Source organism: Phyllobates terribilis, unplaced genomic scaffold (genome assembly GCF_046119375.1).
Source record: "Phyllobates terribilis strain yellow unplaced genomic scaffold, ASM4611937v1 Scaffold_40__1_contigs__length_11209783, whole genome shotgun sequence".
Lineage (NCBI taxonomy): Eukaryota > Metazoa > Chordata > Amphibia > Anura > Dendrobatidae > Phyllobates > Phyllobates terribilis.
The window spans coordinates 5,228,623-5,250,697 of NW_027362800.1; the positions used below are offsets into that span (position 1 = coordinate 5,228,623).

The 22,075-nt window shown below is 45.5% G+C and overlaps 15 non-coding genes and 2 pseudogenes across 15 annotated transcripts; all 17 read right to left on the bottom strand.

Moving 5' to 3' along the window:
• Nucleotides 1-774: 774 nt before the first annotated feature.
• Nucleotides 775-965, bottom strand: LOC141187844 (U2 spliceosomal RNA). Its single transcript, XR_012261991.1, has one exon. It is a non-coding gene; the product is annotated as a U2 spliceosomal RNA (small nuclear RNA).
• A 1,121-nt stretch (nt 966-2,086) lies between these two features.
• Nucleotides 2,087-2,277, bottom strand: LOC141187845 (U2 spliceosomal RNA). Its single transcript, XR_012261992.1, has one exon. It is a non-coding gene; the product is annotated as a U2 spliceosomal RNA (small nuclear RNA).
• A 1,118-nt stretch (nt 2,278-3,395) lies between these two features.
• LOC141187846 (U2 spliceosomal RNA) lies at nt 3,396-3,586 on the bottom strand. Its single transcript, XR_012261993.1, has one exon. It is a non-coding gene; the product is annotated as a U2 spliceosomal RNA (small nuclear RNA).
• Nucleotides 3,587-4,705: 1,119 nt separating this feature from the next.
• On the bottom strand, nt 4,706-4,896 carry LOC141187847 (U2 spliceosomal RNA). The gene has a single exon (XR_012261994.1). It is a non-coding gene; the product is annotated as a U2 spliceosomal RNA (small nuclear RNA).
• A 1,120-nt stretch (nt 4,897-6,016) lies between these two features.
• Nucleotides 6,017-6,207, bottom strand: LOC141187848 (U2 spliceosomal RNA). Its single transcript, XR_012261995.1, has one exon. It is a non-coding gene; the product is annotated as a U2 spliceosomal RNA (small nuclear RNA).
• Nucleotides 6,208-7,328: 1,121 nt separating this feature from the next.
• Nucleotides 7,329-7,519, bottom strand: LOC141187850 (U2 spliceosomal RNA). The gene has a single exon (XR_012261996.1). It is a non-coding gene; the product is annotated as a U2 spliceosomal RNA (small nuclear RNA).
• Nucleotides 7,520-8,640: 1,121 nt separating this feature from the next.
• On the bottom strand, nt 8,641-8,831 carry LOC141184530 (U2 spliceosomal RNA). The gene has a single exon (XR_012259276.1). It is a non-coding gene; the product is annotated as a U2 spliceosomal RNA (small nuclear RNA).
• A 1,120-nt stretch (nt 8,832-9,951) lies between these two features.
• Nucleotides 9,952-10,131, bottom strand: LOC141185814 (U2 spliceosomal RNA; annotated as a pseudogene).
• A 789-nt stretch (nt 10,132-10,920) lies between these two features.
• Nucleotides 10,921-11,012, bottom strand: LOC141186213 (U2 spliceosomal RNA; annotated as a pseudogene).
• A 1,122-nt stretch (nt 11,013-12,134) lies between these two features.
• LOC141184639 (U2 spliceosomal RNA) lies at nt 12,135-12,325 on the bottom strand. Its single transcript, XR_012259375.1, has one exon. It is a non-coding gene; the product is annotated as a U2 spliceosomal RNA (small nuclear RNA).
• Nucleotides 12,326-13,445: 1,120 nt separating this feature from the next.
• Nucleotides 13,446-13,636, bottom strand: LOC141187851 (U2 spliceosomal RNA). Its single transcript, XR_012261997.1, has one exon. It is a non-coding gene; the product is annotated as a U2 spliceosomal RNA (small nuclear RNA).
• Nucleotides 13,637-14,758: 1,122 nt separating this feature from the next.
• Nucleotides 14,759-14,949, bottom strand: LOC141185012 (U2 spliceosomal RNA). The gene has a single exon (XR_012259714.1). It is a non-coding gene; the product is annotated as a U2 spliceosomal RNA (small nuclear RNA).
• Nucleotides 14,950-16,070: 1,121 nt separating this feature from the next.
• LOC141187852 (U2 spliceosomal RNA) lies at nt 16,071-16,261 on the bottom strand. The gene has a single exon (XR_012261998.1). It is a non-coding gene; the product is annotated as a U2 spliceosomal RNA (small nuclear RNA).
• A 1,120-nt stretch (nt 16,262-17,381) lies between these two features.
• LOC141184656 (U2 spliceosomal RNA) lies at nt 17,382-17,572 on the bottom strand. The gene has a single exon (XR_012259391.1). It is a non-coding gene; the product is annotated as a U2 spliceosomal RNA (small nuclear RNA).
• A 1,122-nt stretch (nt 17,573-18,694) lies between these two features.
• LOC141187853 (U2 spliceosomal RNA) lies at nt 18,695-18,885 on the bottom strand. Its single transcript, XR_012261999.1, has one exon. It is a non-coding gene; the product is annotated as a U2 spliceosomal RNA (small nuclear RNA).
• A 1,124-nt stretch (nt 18,886-20,009) lies between these two features.
• On the bottom strand, nt 20,010-20,200 carry LOC141187855 (U2 spliceosomal RNA). The gene has a single exon (XR_012262001.1). It is a non-coding gene; the product is annotated as a U2 spliceosomal RNA (small nuclear RNA).
• Nucleotides 20,201-21,322: 1,122 nt separating this feature from the next.
• On the bottom strand, nt 21,323-21,513 carry LOC141191155 (U2 spliceosomal RNA). The gene has a single exon (XR_012265156.1). It is a non-coding gene; the product is annotated as a U2 spliceosomal RNA (small nuclear RNA).
• Nucleotides 21,514-22,075: the final 562 nt, after the last annotated feature.

Genomic DNA, 22,075 nt, shown 5'->3' on the forward strand with positions numbered 1-22,075 from the left:
TCCAGCAGCAGACTGAAGGTGGCTGCTGCTGTGCGCAGGTATATAAAGGCTCAGAGCCTATTATGACACGCGCAGCCAGCGTTCCATTGCCACATTCCGTCTACTGCAGGCGGGATACCTGGATGGCTGAATGTCACTGAGAAGCTCACAGAGACCGCCATAAGCAACAGTTTAAAAGAATGCCACAGACTAATCAACCAAACTTTTTGGGTTGGTTTCTCTTTTATAGTCTGCAGGCATTAAATGAAAGAAGTCAGTGTTCCAGCAGAGGGAGACAACGTTTCAGAAAAGGCATTGTAGCAAACCAAAAAAGAAATTTTAAGCGCAGCAGAGTAACCAGCTCACATACCTGTTAGCTCAGGTGAGTTTAAAAGGCTGCTGTTGATAACAAGGGCATTTGCTAAATAGATGGTGTGTGTGCAACAGTATACTGAAAGGTCAATTATATTGTGCAGCTTATCTCACCACCTGTAGTTATTTAGGTGAAAGCTCCAAAATGCTTGCCTAATATGTCTGTTTATCCAAAAGGAAGTATAGAGGGAGAGCTAGATAGATAGCATTGCATTACATTACATTACATGGCAATGCAATGCACAGTTGCTGAAGTTGAACCAAAATGAGCTTGTCATCTGGCTTCTGCAACTTTTAACATGAAAAATCCAATGAGGAGAAGAAAAGCAAAGCCAAAGAGTCCATCCCAAAATCCGACAAACAAGCAAAATGAACAAAAAGCATTGAATTCAATTCTTTCTGATTTTAGAAACTGCATTAAAGAAGGGGTGCACCGGTCCTGGAGATACTGCAATACCAGGTCAATGCGTGGAGTGGACAGAGCAAGCTCTTTTTCCATCTCCCTGTTCTAAAAATCCATTTAATATATGGTCCCCAGATAGGGGACGTATCAGATATTAAACTGATAAGAACAGATACTACACTTGATCTTAGCCAAAAGGCCGAGAAGCGATAACCAGAATTGGTTTCCGACTACGGTGCCACCCAAGGATTCTGAAAAGTCCATTTGTGGAGATGGCCACCTGGACTCCCGTTAAGAAGACATGCTGTCAACCTCTAGATCCCTCACATGCCTGCACTTTTCGGCTTGCTGCTGCTGCAATCCACGCGTTTTAGATCTGCATAACTCCACCTCTTTTAGCACAGTACCCTCAACCCCCGGCTGTTCCCACCCGCCTCAACACCGTTGGAAGGGAGGAGAACCAATTAAGGCGGGGGGGGGGGTGGAACGAGCAGCTGTCTACCCTTAGCAGGAGGGTTGCTGATTAATTACCTCTCCTGCTGCTGCTGCTGCTGGCTGTCCAGCAGCAGACTGAAGGTGGCTGCTGCTGTGCGCAGGTATATAAAGGCTCAGAGCCTATTATGACACGCTCAGCCAGCGTTCCATTGCCACATTCCGTCTACTGCAGGCGGGATACCTGGATGGCTGAATGTCACTGAGAAGCTCACAGAGACCGCCATAAGCAACAGTTTAAAAGAATGCCACAGACTAATCAACCAAACTTTTTGGGTTGGTTTCTCTTTTATAGTCTGCAGGCATTAAATGAAAGAAGTCAGTGTTCCAGCAGAGGGAGACAACGTTTCAGAAAAGGCATTGTAGCAAACCAAAAAAGAAATTTTAAGCGCAGCAGAGTAACCAGCTCACATACCTGTTAGCTCAGGTGAGTTTAAAAGGCTGCTGTTGATAACAAGGGCATTTGCTAAATAGATGGTGTGTGTGCAACAATATACTGAAAGGTCAATTATATTGTGCAGCTTATCTCACCACCTGTAGTTATTTAGGTGAAAGCTCCAAAATGCTTGCCTAATATGTCTGTTTATCCAAAAGGAAGTATAGAGGGAGAGCTAGATAGATAGCATTGCATTACATTACATTACATGGCAATGCAATGCACAGTTGCTGAAGTTGAACCAAAATGAGCTTGTCATCTGGCTTCTGCAACTTTTAACATGAAAAATCCAATGAGGAGAAGAAAAGCAAAGCCAAAGAGTCCATCCCAAAATCCGACAAACAAGCAAAATGAACAAAAAGCATTGAATTCAATTCTTTCTGATTTTAGAAACTGCATTAAAGAAGGGGTGCACCGGTCCTGGAGATACTGCAATACCAGGTCAATGCGTGGAGTGGACAGAGCAAGCTCTTTTTCCATCTCCCTGTTCTAAAAATCCATTTAATATATGGTCCCCAGATAGGGGACGTATCAGATATTAAACTGATAAGAACAGATACTACACTTGATCTTAGCCAAAAGGCCGAGAAGCGATAACCAGAATTGGTTTCCGACTACGGTGCCACCCAAGGATTCTGAAAAGTCCATTTGTGGAGATGGCCACCTGGACTCCCGTTAAGAAGACATGCTGTCAACCTCTAGATCCCTCACATGCCTGCACTTTTCGACTTGCTGCTGCTGCAATCCACGCGTTTTAGATCTGCATAACTCCACCTCTTTTAGCACAGTACCCTCAACCCCCGGCTGTTCCCACCCGCCTCAACACCGTTGGAAGGGAGAACCAATTAAGGCGGGGGGGGGGGTGGAACGAGCAGCTGTCTACCCTTAGCAGGAGGGTTGCTGATTAATTACCTCTCCTGCTGCTGCTGCTGCTGGCTGTCCAGCAGCAGACTGAAGGTGGCTGCTGCTGTGCGCAGGTATATAAAGGCTCAGAGCCTATTATGACACGCGCAGCCAGCGTTCCATTGCCACATTCCGTCTACTGCAGGCGGGATACCTGGATGGCTGAATGTCACTGAGAAGCTCACAGAGACCGCCATAAGCAACAGTTTAAAAGAATGCCACAGACTAATCAACCAAACTTTTTGGGTTGGTTTCTCTTTTATAGTCTGCAGGCATTAAATGAAAGAAGTCAGTGTTCCAGCAGAAGGAGACAACGTTTCAGAAAAGGCATTGTAGCAAACCAAAAAAGAAATTTTAAGCGCAGCAGAGTAACCAGCTCACATACCTGTTAGCTCAGGTGAGTTTAAAAGGCTGCTGTTGATAACAAGGGCATTTGCTAAATAGATGGTGTGTGTGCAACAATATACTGAAAGGTCAATTATATTGTGCAGCTTATCTCACCACCTGTAGTTATTTAGGTGAAAGCTCCAAAATGCTTGCCTAATATGTCTGTTTATCCAAAAGGAAGTATAGAGGGAGAGCTAGATAGATAGCATTGCATTACATTACATTACATGGCAATGCAATGCACAGTTGCTGAAGTTGAACCAAAATGAGCTTGTCATCTGGCTTCTGCAACTTTTAACATGAAAAATCCAATGAGGAGAAGAAAAGCAAAGCCAAAGAGTCCATCCCAAAATCCGACAAACAAGCAAAATGAACAAAAAGCATTGAATTCAATTCTTTCTGATTTTAGAAACTGCATTAAAGAAGGGGTGCACCGGTCCTGGAGATACTGCAATACCAGGTCAATGCGTGGAGTGGACAGAGCAAGCTCTTTTTCCATCTCCCTGTTCTAAAAATCCATTTAATATATGGTCCCCAGATAGGGGACGTATCAGATATTAAACTGATAAGAACAGATACTACACTTGATCTTAGCCAAAAGGCCGAGAAGCGATAACCAGAATTGGTTTCCGACTACGGTGCCACCCAAGGATTCTGAAAAGTCCATTTGTGGAGATGGCCACCTGGACTCCCGTTAAGAAGACATGCTGTCAACCTCTAGATCCCTCACATGCCTGCACTTTTCGGCTTGCTGCTGCTGCAATCCACGCGTTTTAGATCTGCATAACTCCACCTCTTTTAGCACAGTACCCTCAACCCCCGGCTGTTCCCACCCGCCTCAACACCGTTGGAAGGGAGGAGAACCAATTAAGGCGGGGGGGGGTGGAACGAGCAGCTGTCTACCCTTAGCAGGAGGGTTGCTGATTAATTACCTCTCCTGCTGCTGCTGCTGCTGGCTGTCCAGCAGCAGACTGAAGGTGGCTGCTGCTGTGCGCAGGTATATAAAGGCTCAGAGCCTATTATGACACGCGCAGCCAGCGTTCCATTGCCACATTCCGTCTACTGCAGGCGGGATACCTGGATGGCTGAATGTCACTGAGAAGCTCACAGAGACCGCCATAAGCAACAGTTTAAAAGAATGCCACAGACTAATCAACCAAACTTTTTGGGTTGGTTTCTCTTTTATAGTCTGCAGGCATTAAATGAAAGAAGTCAGTGTTCCAGCAGAGGGAGACAACGTTTCAGAAAAGGCATTGTAGCAAACCAAAAAAGAAATTTTAAGCGCAGCAGAGTAACCAGCTCACATACCTGTTAGCTCAGGTGAGTTTAAAAGGCTGCTGTTGATAACAAGGGCATTTGCTAAATAGATGGTGTGTGTGCAACAATATACTGAAAGGTCAATTATATTGTGCAGCTTATCTCACCACCTGTAGTTATTTAGGTGAAAGCTCCAAAATGCTTGCCTAATATGTCTGTTTATCCAAAAGGAAGTATAGAGGGAGAGCTAGATAGATAGCATTGCATTACATTACATTACATGGCAATGCAATGCACAGTTGCTGAAGTTGAACCAAAATGAGCTTGTCATCTGGCTTCTGCAACTTTTAACATGAAAAATCCAATGAGGAGAAGAAAAGCAAAGCCAAAGAGTCCATCCCAAAATCCGACAAACAAGCAAAATGAACAAAAAGCATTGAATTCAATTCTTTCTGATTTTAGAAACTGCATTAAAGAAGGGGTGCACCGGTCCTGGAGATACTGCAATACCAGGTCAATGCGTGGAGTGGACAGAGCAAGCTCTTTTTCCATCTCCCTGTTCTAAAAATCCATTTAATATATGGTCCCCAGATAGGGGACGTATCAGATATTAAACTGATAAGAACAGATACTACACTTGATCTTAGCCAAAAGGCCGAGAAGCGATAACCAGAATTGGTTTCCGACTACGGTGCCACCCAAGGATTCTGAAAAGTCCATTTGTGGAGATGGCCACCTGGACTCCCGTTAAGAAGACATGCTGTCAACCTCTAGATCCCTCACATGCCTGCACTTTTCGGCTTGCTGCTGCTGCAATCCACGCGTTTTAGATCTGCATAACTCCACCTCTTTTAGCACAGTACCCTCAACCCCCGGCTGTTCCCACCCGCCTCAACACCGTTGGAAGGGAGGAGAACCAATTAAGGGGGGGGGGGGGTGGAACGAGCAGCTGTCTACCCTTAGCAGGAGGGTTGCTGATTAATTACCTCTCCTGCTGCTGCTGCTGCTGGCTGTCAGGCAGCAGACTGAAGGTGGCTGCTGCTGTGCGCAGGTATATAAAGGCTCAGAGCCTATTATGACACGCGCAGCCAGCGTTCCATTGCCACATTCCGTCTACTGCAGGCGGGATACCTGGATGGCTGAATGTCACTGAGAAGCTCACAGAGACCGCCATAAGCAACAGTTTAAAAGAATGCCACAGACTAATCAACCAAACTTTTTGGGTTGGTTTCTCTTTTATAGTCTGCAGGCATTAAATGAAAGAAGTCAGTGTTCCAGCAGAGGGAGACAACGTTTCAGAAAAGGCATTGTAGCAAACCAAAAAAGAAATTTTAAGCGCAGCAGAGTAACCAGCTCACATACCTGTTAGCTCAGGTGAGTTTAAAAGGCTGCTGTTGATAACAAGGGCATTTGCTAAATAGATGGTGTGTGTGCAACAATATACTGAAAGGTCAATTATATTGTGCAGCTTATCTCACCACCTGTAGTTATTTAGGTGAAAGCTCCAAAATGCTTGCCTAATATGTCTGTTTATCCAAAAGGAAGTATAGAGGGAGAGCTAGATAGATAGCATTGCATTACATTACATTACATGGCAATGCAATGCACAGTTGCTGAAGTTGAACCAAAATGAGCTTGTCATCTGGCTTCTGCAACTTTTAACATGAAAAATCCAATGAGGAGAAGAAAAGCAAAGCCAAAGAGTCCATCCCAAAATCCGACAAACAAGCAAAATGAACAAAAAGCATTGAATTCAATTCTTTCTGATTTTAGAAACTGCATTAAAGAAGGGGTGCACCGGTCCTGGAGATACTGCAATACCAGGTCAATGCGTGGAGTGGACAGAGCAAGCTCTTTTTCCATCTCCCTGTTCTAAAAATCCATTTAATATATGGTCCCCAGATAGGGGACGTATCAGATATTAAACTGATAAGAACAGATACTACACTTGATCTTAGCCAAAAGGCCGAGAAGCGATAACCAGAATTGGTTTCCGACTACGGTGCCACCCAAGGATTCTGAAAAGTCCATTTGTGGAGATGGCCACCTGGACTCCCGTTAAGAAGACATGCTGTCAACCTCTAGATCCCTCACATGCCTGCACTTTTCGGCTTGCTGCTGCTGCAATCCACGCGTTTTAGATCTGCATAACTCCACCTCTTTTAGCACAGTACCCTCAACCCCCGGCTGTTCCCACCCGCCTCAACACCGTTTGAAGGGAGGAGAACCAATTAAGGCGGGGGGGGGGGTGGAACGAGCAGCTGTCTACCCTTAGCAGGAGGGTTGCTGATTAATTACCTCTCCTGCTGCTGCTGCTGCTGGCTGTCCAGCAGCAGACTGAAGGTGGCTGCTGCTGTGCGCAGGTATATAAAGGCTCAGAGCCTATTATGACACGCGCAGCCAGCGTTCCATTGCCACATTCCGTCTACTGCAGGCGGGATACCTGGATGGCTGAATGTCACTGAGAAGCTCACAGAGACCGCCATAAGCAACAGTTTAAAAGAATGCCACAGACTAATCAACCAAACTTTTTGGGTTGGTTTCTCTTTTATAGTCTGCAGGCATTAAATGAAAGAAGTCAGTGTTCCAGCAGAGGGAGACAACGTTTCAGAAAAGGCATTGTAGCAAACCAAAAAAGAAATTTTAAGCGCAGCAGAGTAACCAGCTCACATACCTGTTAGCTCAGGTGAGTTTAAAAGGCTGCTGTTGATAACAAGGGCATTTGCTAAATAGATGGTGTGTGTGCAACAATATACTGAAAGGTCAATTATATTGTGCAGCTTATCTCACCACCTGTAGTTATTTAGGTGAAAGCTCCAAAATGCTTGCCTAATATGTCTGTTTATCCAAAAGGAAGTATAGAGGGAGAGCTAGATAGATAGCATTGCATTACATTACATTACATGGCAATGCAATGCACAGTTGCTGAAGTTGAACCAAAATGAGCTTGTCATCTGGCTTCTGCAACTTTTAACATGAAAAATCCAATGAGGAGAAGAAAAGCAAAGCCAAAGAGTCCATCCCAAAATCCGACAAACAAGCAAAATGAACAAAAAGCATTGAATTCAATTCTTTCTGATTTTAGAAACTGCATTAAAGAAGGGGTGCACCGGTCCTGGAGATACTGCAATACCAGGTCAATGCGTGGAGTGGACAGAGCAAGCTCTTTTTCCATCTCCCTGTTCTAAAAATCCATTTAATATATGGTCCCCAGATAGGGGACGTATCAGATATTAAACTGATAAGAACAGATACTACACTTGATCTTAGCCAAAAGGCCGAGAAGCGATAACCAGAATTGGTTTCCGACTACGGTGCCACCCAAGGATTCTGAAAAGTCCATTTGTGGAGATGGCCACCTGGACTCCCGTTAAGAAGACATGCTGTCAACCTCTAGATCCCTCACATGCCTGCACTTTTCGGCTTGCTGCTGCTGCAATCCACGCGTTTTAGATCTGCATAACTCCACCTCTTTTAGCACAATACCCTCAACCCCCGGCTGTTCCCAACCGCCTCAACACCGTTGGAAGGGAGGAGAACCAATTAAGGCGGGGGGGGGGGTGGAACGAGCAGCTGTCTACCCTTAGCAGGAGGGTTGCTGATTAATTACCTCTCCTGCTGCTGCTGCTGCTGGCTGTCCAGCAGCAGACTGAAGGTGGCTGCTGCTGTGCGCAGGTATATAAAGGCTCAGAGCCTATTATGACGCGCGCAGCCAGCGTTCCATTGCCACATTCCGTCTACTGCAGGCGGGATACCTGGATGGCTGAATGTCACTGAGAAGCTCACAGAGACCGCCATAAGCAACAGTTTAAAAGAATGCCACAGACTAATCAACCAAACTTTTTGGGTTGGTTTCTCTTTTATAGTCTGCAGGCATTAAATGAAAGAAGTCAGTGTTCCAGCAGAGGGAGACAACGTTTCAGAAAAGGCATTGTAGCAAACCAAAAAAGAAATTTTAAGCGCAGCAGAGTAACCAGCTCACATACCTGTTAGCTCAGGTGAGTTTAAAAGGCTGCTGTTGATAACAAGGGCATTTGCTAAATAGATGGTGTGTGTGCAACAATATACTGAAAGGTCAATTATATTGTGCAGCTTATCTCACCACCTGTAGTTATTTAGGTGAAAGCTCCAAAATGCTTGCCTAATATGTCTGTTTATCCAAAAGGAAGTATAGAGGGAGAGCTAGATAGATAGCATTGCATTACATTACATTACATGGCAATGCAATGCACAGTTGCTGAAGTTGAACCAAAATGAGCTTGTCATCTGGCTTCTGCAACTTTTAACATGAAAAATCCAATGAGGAGAAGAAAAGCAAAGCCAAAGAGTCCATCCCAAAATCCGACAAACAAGCAAAATGAACAAAAAGCATTGAATTCAATTCTTTCTGATTTTAGAAACTGCATTAAAGAAGGGGTGCACCGGTCCTGGAGATACTACAATACCAGGTCAATGCGTGGAGTGGACAGAGCAAGCTCTTTTTCCATCTCCCTGTTCTAAAAATCCATTTAATATATGGTCCCCAGATAGGGGACGTATCAGATATTAAACTGATAAGAACAGATACTACACTTGATCTTAGCCAAAAGGCCGAGAAGCGATAACCAGAATTGGTTTCCGACTACGGTGCCACCCAAGGATTCTGAAAAGTCCATTTGTGGAGATGGCCACCTGGACTCCCGTTAAGAAGACATGCTGTCAACCTCTAGATCCCTCACATGCCTGCACTTTTCGGCTTGCTGCTGCTGCAATCCACGCGTTTTAGATCTGCATAACTCCACCTCTTTTAGCACAGTACCCTCAACCCCCGGCTGTTCCCACCCGCCTCAACACCGTTGGAAGGGAGGAGAACCAATTAAGGCGGGGGGGGGGTGGAACGAGCAGCTGTCTACCCTTAGCAGGAGGGTTGCTGATTAATTACCTCTCCTGCTGCTGCTGCTGCTGGCTGTCCAGCAGCAGACTGAAGGTGGCTGCTGCTGTGCGCAGGTATATAAAGGCTCAGAGCCTATTATGACACGCGCAGCCAGCGTTCCATTGCCACATTCCGTCTACTGCAGGCGGGATACCTGGATGGCTGAATGTCACTGAGAAGCTCACAGAGACCGCCATAAGCAACAGTTTAAAAGAATGCCACAGACTAATCAACCAAACTTTTTGGGTTGGTTTCTCTTTTATAGTCTGCAGGCATTAAATGAAAGAAGTCAGTGTTCCAGCAGAGGGAGACAACGTTTCAGAAAAGGCATTGTAGCAAACCAAAAAAGAAATTTTAAGCGCAGCAGAGTAACCAGCTCACATACCTGTTAGCTCAGGTGAGTTTAAAAGGCTGCTGTTGATAAGAAGGGCATTTGCTAAATAGATGGTGTGTGTGCAACAATATACTGAAAGGTCAATTATATTGTGCAGCTTATCTCACCACCTGTAGTTATTTAGGTGAAAGCTCCAAAATGCTTGCCTAATATGTCTGTTTATCCAAAAGGAAGTATAGAGGGAGAGCTAGATAGATAGCATTGCATTACATTACATTACATGGCAATGCAATGCACAGTTGCTGAAGTTGAACCAAAATGAGCTTGTCATCTGGCTTCTGCAACTTTTAACATGAAAAATCCAATGAGGAGAAGAAAAGCAAAGCCAAAGAGTCCATCCCAAAATCCGACAAACAAGCAAAATGAACAAAAAGCATTGAATTCAATTATTTCTGATTTTAGAAACTGCATTAAAGAAGGGGTGCACCGGTCCTGGAGATACTGCAATACCAGGTCAATGCGTGGAGTGGACAGAGCAAGCTCTTTTTCCATCTCCCTGTTCTAAAAATCCATTTAATATATGGTCCCCAGATAGGGGACGTATCAGATATTAAACTGATAAGAACAGATTTTTTCTATCGAAAGCCCGAATTCGTGTACAAAACCCGAGTGCGCTTAAAAAAGTGACAAGTGCCACAAAAAAAGTGCACTAGGATGCTGGTCTTCTTGAAACCCTCTCCAAAAGGAGAAGGGTCCCCCAAACCATTCCCCGTCCCTCCGAGCCAAAAGGCCACAGCGAGGAACAGGGACAAAAAGCCACCTCCAGCCGAAGCCAGAGGCGACCCAATCTTACCCCCAGCACCTGCCCGAGTTCTCACCCGAGCAAGGCACTGGGAGCCAAAGACTGTGCTCCCCTCCCGGAAGAGGGGAGCCAACAACGCTCTCCTCCCGAAAGAGGAGAGCCAGGGGGGTTCAGGGGGGAGCGGAACCTGATGGCCACACACTCCCCCCCTAGACCTACCAAGAGAGGAACCCGTAAGGGAACCGCATCCCGACAAAATCCTAGTAGGACGTGACACACGTGAATAAGTGGACACACAGTGACAAAGAAATTAAATAAATAGTGAAGGTTTCACAGTATAATACTGCCCGGACCTTCGACCGGGAATTGAAAAATTCCCCATCCTAAGGCCAGAAGGCCCGGAATAAGGGTGTGTGCGAAGAAAGAAAATTTGAAGTGCTTGTGCAAATGTGCCATAAACTCAAGTGGGGTTCCCAATCCCAGTGAGTTAAGGCACCCCAGGGTCACCACTCCTGGGGCACTTCACACTTCGGGCTTTCGATCTTCCCCGGCCCAATGGCGTCGATCCTGGGGGGCCATGCTTTCCACCAGATGACTATATTAGCCACCTGGCGTACTAACAAGCGCCTAAACCCCAGTGTGCATAATGTATCAATCTACTAGGGCGGCCAACATCCAAAACCGCCTTTTCGAAAGATACTACACTTGATCTTAGCCAAAAGGCCGAGAAGCGATAACCAGAATTGGTTTCCGACTACGGTGCCACCCAAGGATTCTGAAAAGTCCATTTGTGGAGATGGCCACCTGGACTCCCGTTAAGAAGACATGCTGTCAACCTCTAGATCCCTCACATGCCTGCACTTTTCGGTTTGCGGCTGCTGCAATCCACGCGTTTTAGATCTGCATAACTCCACCTCTTTTAGCACAGTACCCTCAACCCCCGGCTGTTCCCACCCGCCTCAACACCGTTGGAAGGGAGGAGAACCAATTAAGGCGGGGGGGGGGGGTGGAACGAGCAGCTGTCTACCCTTAGCAGGAGGGTTGCTGATTAATTACCTCTCCTGCTGCTGCTGCTGCTGGCTGTCCAGCAGCAGACTGAAGGTGGCTGCTGCTGTGCGCAGGTATATAAAGGCTCAGAGCCTATTATGACACGCGCAGCCAGCGTTCCATTGCCACATTCCGTCTACTGCAGGCGGGATACCTGGATGGCTGAATGTCACTGAGAAGCTCACAGAGACCGCCATAAGCAACAGTTTAAAAGAATGCCACAGACTAATCAACCAAACTTTTTGGGTTGGTTTCTCTTTTATAGTCTGCAGGCATTAAATGAAAGAAGTCAGTGTTCCAGCAGAGGGAGACAACGTTTCAGAAAAGGCATTGTAGCAAACCAAAAAAGAAATTTTAAGCGCAGCAGAGTAACCAGCTCACATACCTGTTAGCTCAGGTGAGTTTAAAAGGCTGCTGTTGATAACAAGGGCATTTGCTAAATAGATGGTGTGTGTGCAACAATATACTGAAAGGTCAATTATATTGTGCAGCTTATCTCACCACCTGTAGTTATTTAGGTGAAAGCTCCAAAATGCTTGCCTAATATGTCTGTTTATCCAAAAGGAAGTATAGAGGGAGAGCTAGATAGATAGCATTGCATTACATTACATTACATGGCAATGCAATGCACAGTTGCTGAAGTTGAACCAAAATGAGCTTGTCAACTGGCTTCTGCAACTTTTAACATGAAAAATCCAATGAGGAGAAGAAAAGCAAAGCCAAAGAGTCCATCCCAAAATCCGACAAACAAGCAAAATGAACAAAAAGCATTGAATTCAATTCTTTCTGATTTTAGAAACTGCATTAAAGAAGGGGTGCACCGGTCCTGGAGATACTGCAATACCAGGTCAATGCGTGGAGTGGACAGAGCAAGCTCTTTTTCCATCTCCCTGTTCTAAAAATCCATTTAATATATGGTCCCCAGATAGGGGATGTATCAGATATTAAACTGATAAGAACAGATACTACACTTGATCTTAGCCAAAAGGCCGAGAAGCGATAACCAGAATTGGTTTCCGACTACGGTGCCACCCAAGGATTCTGAAAAGTCCATTTGTGGAGATGGCCACCTGGACTCCCGTTAAGAAGACATGCTGTCAACCTCTAGATCCCTCACATGCCTGCACTTTTCGGCTTGCTGCTGCTGCAATCCACGCGTTTTAGATCTGCATAACTCCACCTCTTTTAGCACAGTACCCTCAACCCCCGGTTGTTCCCACCCGCCTCAACACCGTTGGAAGGGAGGAGAACCAATTAAGGTGGGGGGGGGGTGGAACGAGCAGCTGTCTACCCTTAGCAGGAGGGTTGCTGATTAATTACCTCTCCTGCTGCTGCTGCTGCTGGCTGTCCAGCAGCAGACTGAAGGTGGCTGCTGCTGTGCGCAGGTATATAAAGGCTCAGAGCCTATTATGACACGCGCAGCCAGCGTTCCATTGCCACATTCCGTCTACTGCAGGCGGGATACCTGGATGGCTGAATGTCACTGAGAAGCTCACAGAGACCGCCATAAGCAACAGTTTAAAAGAATGCCACAGACTAATCAACCAAACTTTTTGGGTTGGTTTCTCTTTTATAGTCTGCAGGCATTAAATGAAAGAAGTCAGTGTTCCAGCAGAGGGAGACAACGTTTCAGAAAAGGCATTGTAGCAAACCAAAAAAGAAATTTTAAGCGCAGCAGAGTAACCAGCTCACATACCTGTTAGCTCAGGTGAGTTTAAAAGGCTGCTGTTGATAACAAGGGCATTTGCTAAATAGATGGTGTGTGTGCAACAATATACTGAAAGGTCAATTATATTGTGCAGCTTATCTCACCACCTGTAGTTATTTAGGTGAAAGCTCCAAAATGCTTGCCTAATATGTCTGTTTATCCAAAAGGAAGTATAGAGGGAGAGCTAGATAGATAGCATTGCATTACATTACATTACATGGCAATGCAATGCACAGTTGCTGAAGTTGAACCAAAATGAGCTTGTCATCTGGCTTCTGCAACTTTTAACATGAAAAATCCAATGAGGAGAAGAAAAGCAAAGCCAAAGAGTCCATCCCAAAATCCGACAAACAAGCAAAATGAACAAAAAGCATTGAATTCAATTCTTTCTGATTTTAGAAACTGCATTAAAGAAGGGGTGCACCGGTCCTGGAGATACTGCAATACCAGGTCAATGCGTGGAGTGGACAGAGCAAGCTCTTTTTCCATCTCCCTGTTCTAAAAATCCATTTAATATATGGTCCCCAGATAGGGGACGTATCAGATATTAAACTGATAAGAACAGATACTACACTTGATCTTAGCCAAAAGGCCGAGAAGCGATAACCAGAATTGGTTTCCGACTACGGTGCCACCCAAGGATTCTGAAAAGTCCATTTGTGGAGATGGCCACCTGGACTCCCGTTAAGAAGACATGCTGTCAACCTCTAGATCCCTCACATGCCTGCACTTTTCGGCTTGCTGCTGCTGCAATCCACGCGTTTTAGATCTGCATAACTCCACCTCTTTTAGCACAGTACCCTCAACCCCCGGCTGTTCCCACCCGCCTCAACACCGTTGGAAGGGAGGAGAACCAATTAAGGCGGGGGGGGGGGGTGGAACGAGCAGCTGTCTACCCTTAGCAGGAGGGTTGCTGATTAATTACCTCTCCTGCTGCTGCTGCTGCTGGCTGTCCAGCAGCAGACTGAAGGTGGCTGCTGCTGTGCGCAGGTATATAAAGGCTCAGAGCCTATTATGACACGCGCAGCCAGCGTTCCATTGCCACATTCCGTCTACTGCAGGCGGGATACCTGGATGGCTGAATGTCACTGAGAAGCTCACAGAGACCGCCATAAGCAACAGTTTAAAAGAATGCTACAGACTAATCAACCAAACTTTTTGGGTTGGTTTCTCTTTTATAGTCTGCAGGCATTAAATGAAAGAAGTCAGTGTTCCAGCAGAGGGAGACAACGTTTCAGAAAAGGCATTGTAGCAAACCAAAAAAGAAATTTTAAGCGCAGCAGAGTAACCAGCTCACATACCTGTTAGCTCAGGTGAGTTTAAAAGGCTGCTGTTGATAACAAGGGCATTTGCTAAATAGATGGTGTGTGTGCAACAATATACTGAAAGGTCAATTATATTGTGCAGCTTATCTCACCACCTGTAGTTATTTAGGTGAAAGCTCCAAAATGCTTGCCTAATATGTCTGTTTATCCAAAAGGAAGTATAGAGGGAGAGCTAGATAGATAGCATTGCATTACATTACATTACATGGCAATGCAATGCACAGTTGCTGAAGTTGAACCAAAATGAGCTTGTCATCTGGCTTCTGCAACTTTTAACATGAAAAATCCAATGAGGAGAAGAAAAGCAAAGCCAAAGAGTCCATCCCAAAATCCGACAAACAAGCAAAATGAACAAAAAGCATTGAATTCAATTCTTTCTGATTTTAGAAACTGCATTAAAGAAGGGGTGCACCGGTCCTGGAGATACTGCAATACCAGTTCAATGCGTGGAGTGGACAGAGCAAGCTCTTTTTCCATCTCCCTGTTCTAAAAATCCATTTAATATATGGTCCCCAGATAGGGGACGTATCAGATATTAAACTGATAAGAACAGATACTACACTTGATCTTAGCCAAAAGGCCGAGAAGCGATAACCAGAATTGGTTTCCGACTACGGTGCCACCCAAGGATTCTGAAAAGTCCATTTGTGGAGATGGCCACCTGGACTCCCGTTAAGAAGACATGCTGTCAACCTCTAGATCCCTCACATGCCTGCACTTTTCGGCTTGCTGCTGCTGCAATCCACGCGTTTTAGATCTGCATAACTCCACCTCTTTTAGCACAGTACCCTCAACCCCCGGCTGTTCCCACCCGCCTCAACACCGTTGGAAGGGAGGAGAACCAATTAAGGCGGGGGGGGGGGTGGAACGAGCAGCTGTCTACACTTAGCAGGAGGGTTGCTGATTAATTACCTCTCCTGCTGCTGCTGCTGCTGGCTGTCCAGCAGCAGACTGAAGGTGGCTGCTGCTGTGCGCAGGTATATAAAGGCTCAGAGCCTATTATGACACGCGCAGCCAGCGTTCCATTGCCACATTCCGTCTACTGCAGGCGGGATACCTGGATGGCTGAATGTCACTGAGAAGCTCACAGAGACCGCCATAAGCAACAGTTTAAAAGAATGCCACAGACTAATCAACCAAACTTTTTGGGTTGGTTTCTCTTTTATAGTCTGCAGGCATTAAATGAAAGAAGTCAGTGTTCCAGCAGAGGGAGACAACGTTTCAGAAAAGGCATTGTAGCAAACCAAAAAAGAAATTTTAAGCGCAGCAGAGTAACCAGCTCACATACCTGTTAGCTCAGGTGAGTTTAAAAGGCTGCTGTTGATAACAAGGGCATTTGCTAAATAGATGGTGTGTGTGCAACAATATACTGAAAGGTCAATTATATTGTGCAGCTTATCTCACCACCTGTAGTTATTTAGGTGAAAGCTCCAAAATGCTTGCCTAATATGTCTGTTTATCCAAAAGGAAGTATAGAGGGAGAGCTAGATAGATAGCATTGCATTACATTACATTACATGGCAATGCAATGCACAGTTGCTGAAGTTGAACCAAAATGAGCTTGTCATCTGGCTTCTGCAACTTTTAACATGAAAAATCCAATGAGGAGAAGAAAAGCAAAGCCAAAGAGTCCATCCCAAAATCCGACAAACAAGCAAAATGAACAAAAAGCATTGAATTCAATTCTTTCTGATTTTAGAAACTGCATTAAAGAAGGGGTGCACCGGTCCTGGAGATACTGCAATACCAGGTCAATGCGTGGAGTGGACAGAGCAAGCTCTTTTTCCATCTCCCTGTTCTAAAAATCCATTTAATATATGGTCCCCAGATAGGGGACGTATCAGATATTAAACTGATAAGAACAGATACTACACTTGATCTTAGCCAAAAGGCCGAGAAGCGATAACCAGAATTGGTTTCCGACTACGGTGCCACCCAAGGATTCTGAAAAGTCCATTTGTGGAGATGGCCACCTGGACTCCCGTTAAGAAGACATGCTGTCAACCTCTAGATCCCTCACATGCCTGCACTTTTCGGCTTGCTGCTGCTGCAATCCACGCGTTTTAGATCTGCATAACTCCACCTCTTTTAGCACAGTACCCTCAACCCCCGGCTGTTCCCACCCGCCTCAACACCGTTGGAAGGGAGGAGAACCAATTAAGGCGGGGGGGGTGTGGAACGAGCAGCTGTCTACCCTTAGCAGGAGGGTTGCTGATTAATTACCTCTCCTGCTGCTGCTGCTGCTGGCTGTCCAGCAGCAGACTGAAGGTGGCTGCTGCTGTGCGCAGGTATATAAAGGCTCAGAGCCTATTATGACACGCGCAGCCAGCGTTCCATTGCCACATTCCGTCTACTGCAGGCGGGATACCTGGATGGCTGAATGTCACTGAGAAGCTCACAGAGACCGCCATAAGCAACAGTTTAAAAGAATGCCACAGACTAATCAACCAAACTTTTTGGGTTGGTTTCTCTTTTATAGTCTGCAGGCATTAAATGAAAGAAGTCAGTGTTCCAGCAGAGGGAGACAACGTTTCAGAAAAGGCATTGTAGCAAACCAAAAAAGAAATTTTAAGCGCAGCAGAGTAACCAGCTCACATACCTGTTAGCTTAGGTGAGTTTAAAAGGCTGCTGTTGATAACAAGGGCATTTGCTAAATAGATGGTGTGTGTGCAACAATATACTGAAAGGTCAATTATATTGTGCAGCTTATCTCACCACCTGTAGTTATTTAGGTGAAAGCTCCAAAATGCTTGCCTAATATGTCTGTTTATCCAAAAGGAAGTATAGAGGGAGAGCTAGATAGATAGCATTGCATTACATTACATTACATGGCAATGCAATGCACAGTTGCTGAAGTTGAACCAAAATGAGCTTGTCATCTGGCTTCTGCAACTTTTAACATGAAAAATCCAATGAGGAGAAGAAAAGCAAAGCCAAAGAGTCCATCCCAAAATCCGACAAACAAGCAAAATGAACAAAAAGCATTGAATTCAATTCTTTCTGATTTTAGAAACTGCATTAAAGAAGGGGTGCACCGGTCCTGGAGATAATGCAATACCCGGTCAATGCGTGGAGTGGACAGAGCAAGCTCTTTTTCCATCTCCCTGTTCTAAAAATCCATTTAATATATGGTCCCCAGATAGGGGACGTATCAGATATTAAACTGATAAGAACAGATACTACACTTGATCTTAGCCAAAAGGCCGAGAAGCGATAACCAGAATTGGTTTCCGACTACGGTGCCACCCAAGGATTCTGAAAAGTCCATTTGTGGAGATGGCCACCTGGACTCCCGTTAAGAAGACATGCTGTCAACCTCTAGATCCCTCACATGCCTGCACTTTTCGGCTTGCTGCTGCTGCAATCCACGCGTTTTAGGTCTGCATAACTCCACCTCTTTTAGCACAGTACCCTCAACCCCCGGCTGTTCCCACCCGCCTCAACACCGTTGGAAGGGAGGAGAACCAATTAAGGCGGGGGGGGGGGGGGGAACGAGCAGCTGTCTACCCTTAGCAGGAGGGTTGCTGATTAATTACCTCTCCTGCTGCTGCTGCTGCTGGCTGTCCAGCAGCAGACTGAAGGTGGCTGCTGCTGTGCGCAGGTATATAAAGGCTCAGAGCCTATTATGACACGCGCAGCCAGCGTTCCATTGCCACATTCCGTCTACTGCAGGCGGGATACCTGGATGGCTGAATGTCACTGAGAAGCTCACAGAGACCGCCATAAGCAACAGTTTAAAAGAATGCCACAGACTAATCAACCAAACTTTTTGGGTTGGTTTCTCTTTTATAGTCTGCAGGCATTAAATGAAAGAAGTCAGTGTTCCAGCAGAGGGAGACAACGTTTCAGAAAAGGCATTGTAGCAAACCAAAAAAGAAATTTTAAGCGCAGCAGAGTAACCAGCTCACATACCTGTTAGCTCAGGTGAGTTTAAAAGGCTGCTGTTGATAACAAGGGCATTTGCTAAATAGATGGTGTGTGTGCAACAATATACTGAAAGGTCAATTATATTGTGCAGCTTATCTCACCACCTGTAGTTATTTAGGTGAAAGCTCCAAAATGCTTGCCTAATATGTCTGTTTATCCAAAAGGAAGTATAGAGGGAGAGCTAGATAGATAGCATTGCATTACATTACATTACATGGCAATGCAATGCACAGTTGCTGAAGTTGAACCAAAATGAGCTTGTCATCTGGCTTCTGCAACTTTTAACATGAAAAATCCAATGAGGAGAAGAAAAGCAAAGCCAAAGAGTCCATCCCAAAATCCGACAAACGAGCAAAATGAACAAAAAGCATTGAATTCAATTCTTTCTGATTTTAGAAACTGCATTAAAGAAGGGGTGCACCGGTCCTGGAGATACTGCAATACCAGGTCAATGCGTGGAGTGGACAGAGCAAGCTCTTTTTCCATCTCCCTGTTCTAAAAATCCATTTAATATATGGTCCCCAGATAGGGGACGTATCAGATATTAAACTGATAAGAACAGATACTACACTTGATCTTAGCCAAAAGGCCGAGAAGCGATAACCAGAATTGGTTTCCGACTACGGTGCCACCCAAGGATTCTGAAAAGTCCATTTGTGGAGATGGCCACCTGGACTCCCGTTAAGAAGACATGCTGTCAACCTCTAGATCCCTCACATGCCTGCACTTTTCGGCTTGCTGCTGCTGCAATCCACGCGTTTTAGATCTGCATAACTCCACCTCTTTTAGCACAGTACCCTCAACCCCCGGCTGTTCCCACCCGCCTCAACACCGTTGGAAGGGAGGAGAACCAATTAAGGCGGGGGGGGGGGGGGTGGAACGAGCAGCTGTCTACCCTTAGCAGGAGGGTTGCTGATTAATTACCTCTCCTGCTGCTGCTGCTGCTGGCTGTCCAGCAGCAGACTGAAGGTGGCTGCTGCTGTGCGCAGGTATATAAAGGCTCAGAGCCTATTATGACATGCGCAGCCAGCGTTCCATTGCCACATTCCGTCTACTGCAGGCGGGATACCTGGATGGCTGAATGTCACTGAGAAGCTCACAGAGACCGCCATAAGCAACAGTTTAAAAGAATGCCACAGACTAATCAACCAAACTTTTTGGGTTGGTTTCTCTTTTATAGTCTGCAGGCATTAAATGAAAGAAGTCAGTGTTCCAGCAGAGGGAGACAACGTTTCAGAAAAGGCATTGTAGCAAACCAAAAAAGAAATTTTAAGCGCAGCAGAGTAACCAGCTCACATACCTGTTAGCTCAGGTGAGTTTAAAAGGCTGCTGTTGATAACAAGGGCATTTGCTAAATAGATGGTGTGTGTGCAACAATATACTGAAAGGTCAATTATATTGTGCAGCTTATCTCACCACCTGTAGTTATTTAGGTGAAAGCTCCAAAATGCTTGCCTAATATGTCTGTTTATCCAAAAGGAAGTATAGAGGGAGAGCTAGATAGATAGCATTGCATTACATTACATTACATGGCAATGCAATGCACAGTTGCTGAAGTTGAACCAAAATGAGCTTGTCATCTGGCTTCTGCAACTTTTAACATGAAAAATCCAATGAGGAGAAGAAAAGCAAAGCCAAAGAGTCCATCCCAAAATCCGACAAACAAGCAAAATGAACAAAAAGCATTGAATTCAATTCTTTCTGATTTTAGAAACTGCATTAAAGAAGGGGTGCACCGGTCCTGGAGATACTGCAATACCAGGTCAATGCGTGGAGTGGACAGAGCAAGCTCTTTTTCCATCTCCCTGTTCTAAAAATCCATTTAATATATGGTCCCCAGATAGGGGACGTATCAGATATTAAACTGATAAGAACAGATACTACACTTGATCTTAGCCAAAAGGCCGAGAAGCGATAACCAGAATTGGTTTCCGACTACGGTGCCACCCAAGGATTCTGAAAAGTCCATTTGTGGAGATGGCCACCTGGACTCCCGTTAAGAAGACATGCTGTCAACCTCTAGATCCCTCACATGCCTGCACTTTTCGGCTTGCTGCTGCTGCAATCCACGCGTTTTAGATCTGCATAACTCCACCTCTTTTAGCACAGTACCCTCAACCCCCGGCTGTTCCCACCCGCCTCAACACCGTTGGAAGGGAGGAGAACCAATTAAGGCGGGGGGGGGGGGTGGAACGAACAGCTGTCTACCCTTAGCAGGAGGGTTGCTGATTAATTACCTCTCCTGCTGCTGCTGCTGCTGGCTGTCCAGCAGCAGACTGAAGGTGGCTGCTGCTGTGCGCAGGTATATAAAGGCTCAGAGCCTATTATGACACGCGCAGCCAGCGTTCCATTGCCACATTCCGTCTACTGCAGGCGGGATACCTGGATGGCTGAATGTCACTGAGAAGCTCACAGAGACCGCCATAAGCAACAGTTTAAAAGAATGCCACAGACTAATCAACCAAACTTTTTGGGTTGGTTTCTCTTTTATAGTCTGCAGGCATTAAATGAAAGAAGTCAGTGTTCCAGCAGAGGGAGACAACGTTTCAGAAAAGGCATTGTAGCAAACCAAAAAAGAAATTTTAAGCGCAGCAGAGTAACCAGCTCACATACCTGTTAGCTCAGGTGAGTTTAAAAGGCTGCTGTTGATAACAAGGGCATTTGCTAAATAGATGGTGTGTGTGCAACAATATACTGAAAGGTCAATTATATTGTGCAGCTTATCTCACCACCTGTAGTTATTTAGGTGAAAGCTCCAAAATGCTTGCCTAATATGTCTGTTTATCCAAAAGGAAGTATAGAGGGAGAGCTAGATAGATAGCATTGCATTACATTACATTACATGGCAATGCAATGCACAGTTGCTGAAGTTGAACCAAAATGAGCTTGTCATCTGGCTTCTGCAACTTTTAACATGAAAAATCCAATGAGGAGAAGAAAAGCAAAGCCAAAGAGTCCATCCCAAAATCCGACAAACAAGCAAAATGAACAAAAAGCATTGAATTCAATTCTTTCTGATTTTAGAAACTGCATTAAAGAAGGGGTGCACCGGTCCTGGAGATACTGCAATACCAGGTCAATGCGTGGAGTGGACAGAGCAAGCTCTTTTTCCATCTCCCTGATCTAAAAATCCATTTAATATATGGTCCCCAGATAGGGGACGTATCAGATATTAAACTGATAAGAACAGATACTACACTTGATCTTAGCCAAAAGGCCGAGAAGCGATAACCAGAATTGGTTTCCGACTACGGTGCCACCCAAGGATTCTGAAAAGTCCATTTGTGGAGATGGCCACCTGGACTCCCGTTAAGAAGACATGCTGTCAACCTCTAGATCCCTCACATGCCTGCACTTTTCGGCTTGCTGCTGCTGCAATCCACGCGTTTTAGATCTGCATAACTCCACCTCTTTTAGCACAGTACCCTCAACCCCCGGCTGTTCCCACCCGCCTCAACACCGTTGGAAGGGAGGAGAACCAATTAAGGCGGGGGGGGGGGGTGGAACGAACAGCTGTCTACCCTTAGCAGGAGGGTTGCTGATTAATTACCTCTCCTGCTGCTGCTGCTGCTGGCTGTCCAGCAGCAGACTTAAGGTGGCTGCTGCTGTGCGCAGGTATATAAAGGCTCAGAGCCTATTATGACACGCGCAGCCAGCGTTCCATTGCCACATTCCGTCTACTGCAGGCGGGATACCTGGATGGCTGAATGTCACTGAGAAGCTCACAGAGACCGCCATAAGCAACAGTTTAAAAGAATGCCACAGACTAATCAACCAAACTTTTTGGGTTG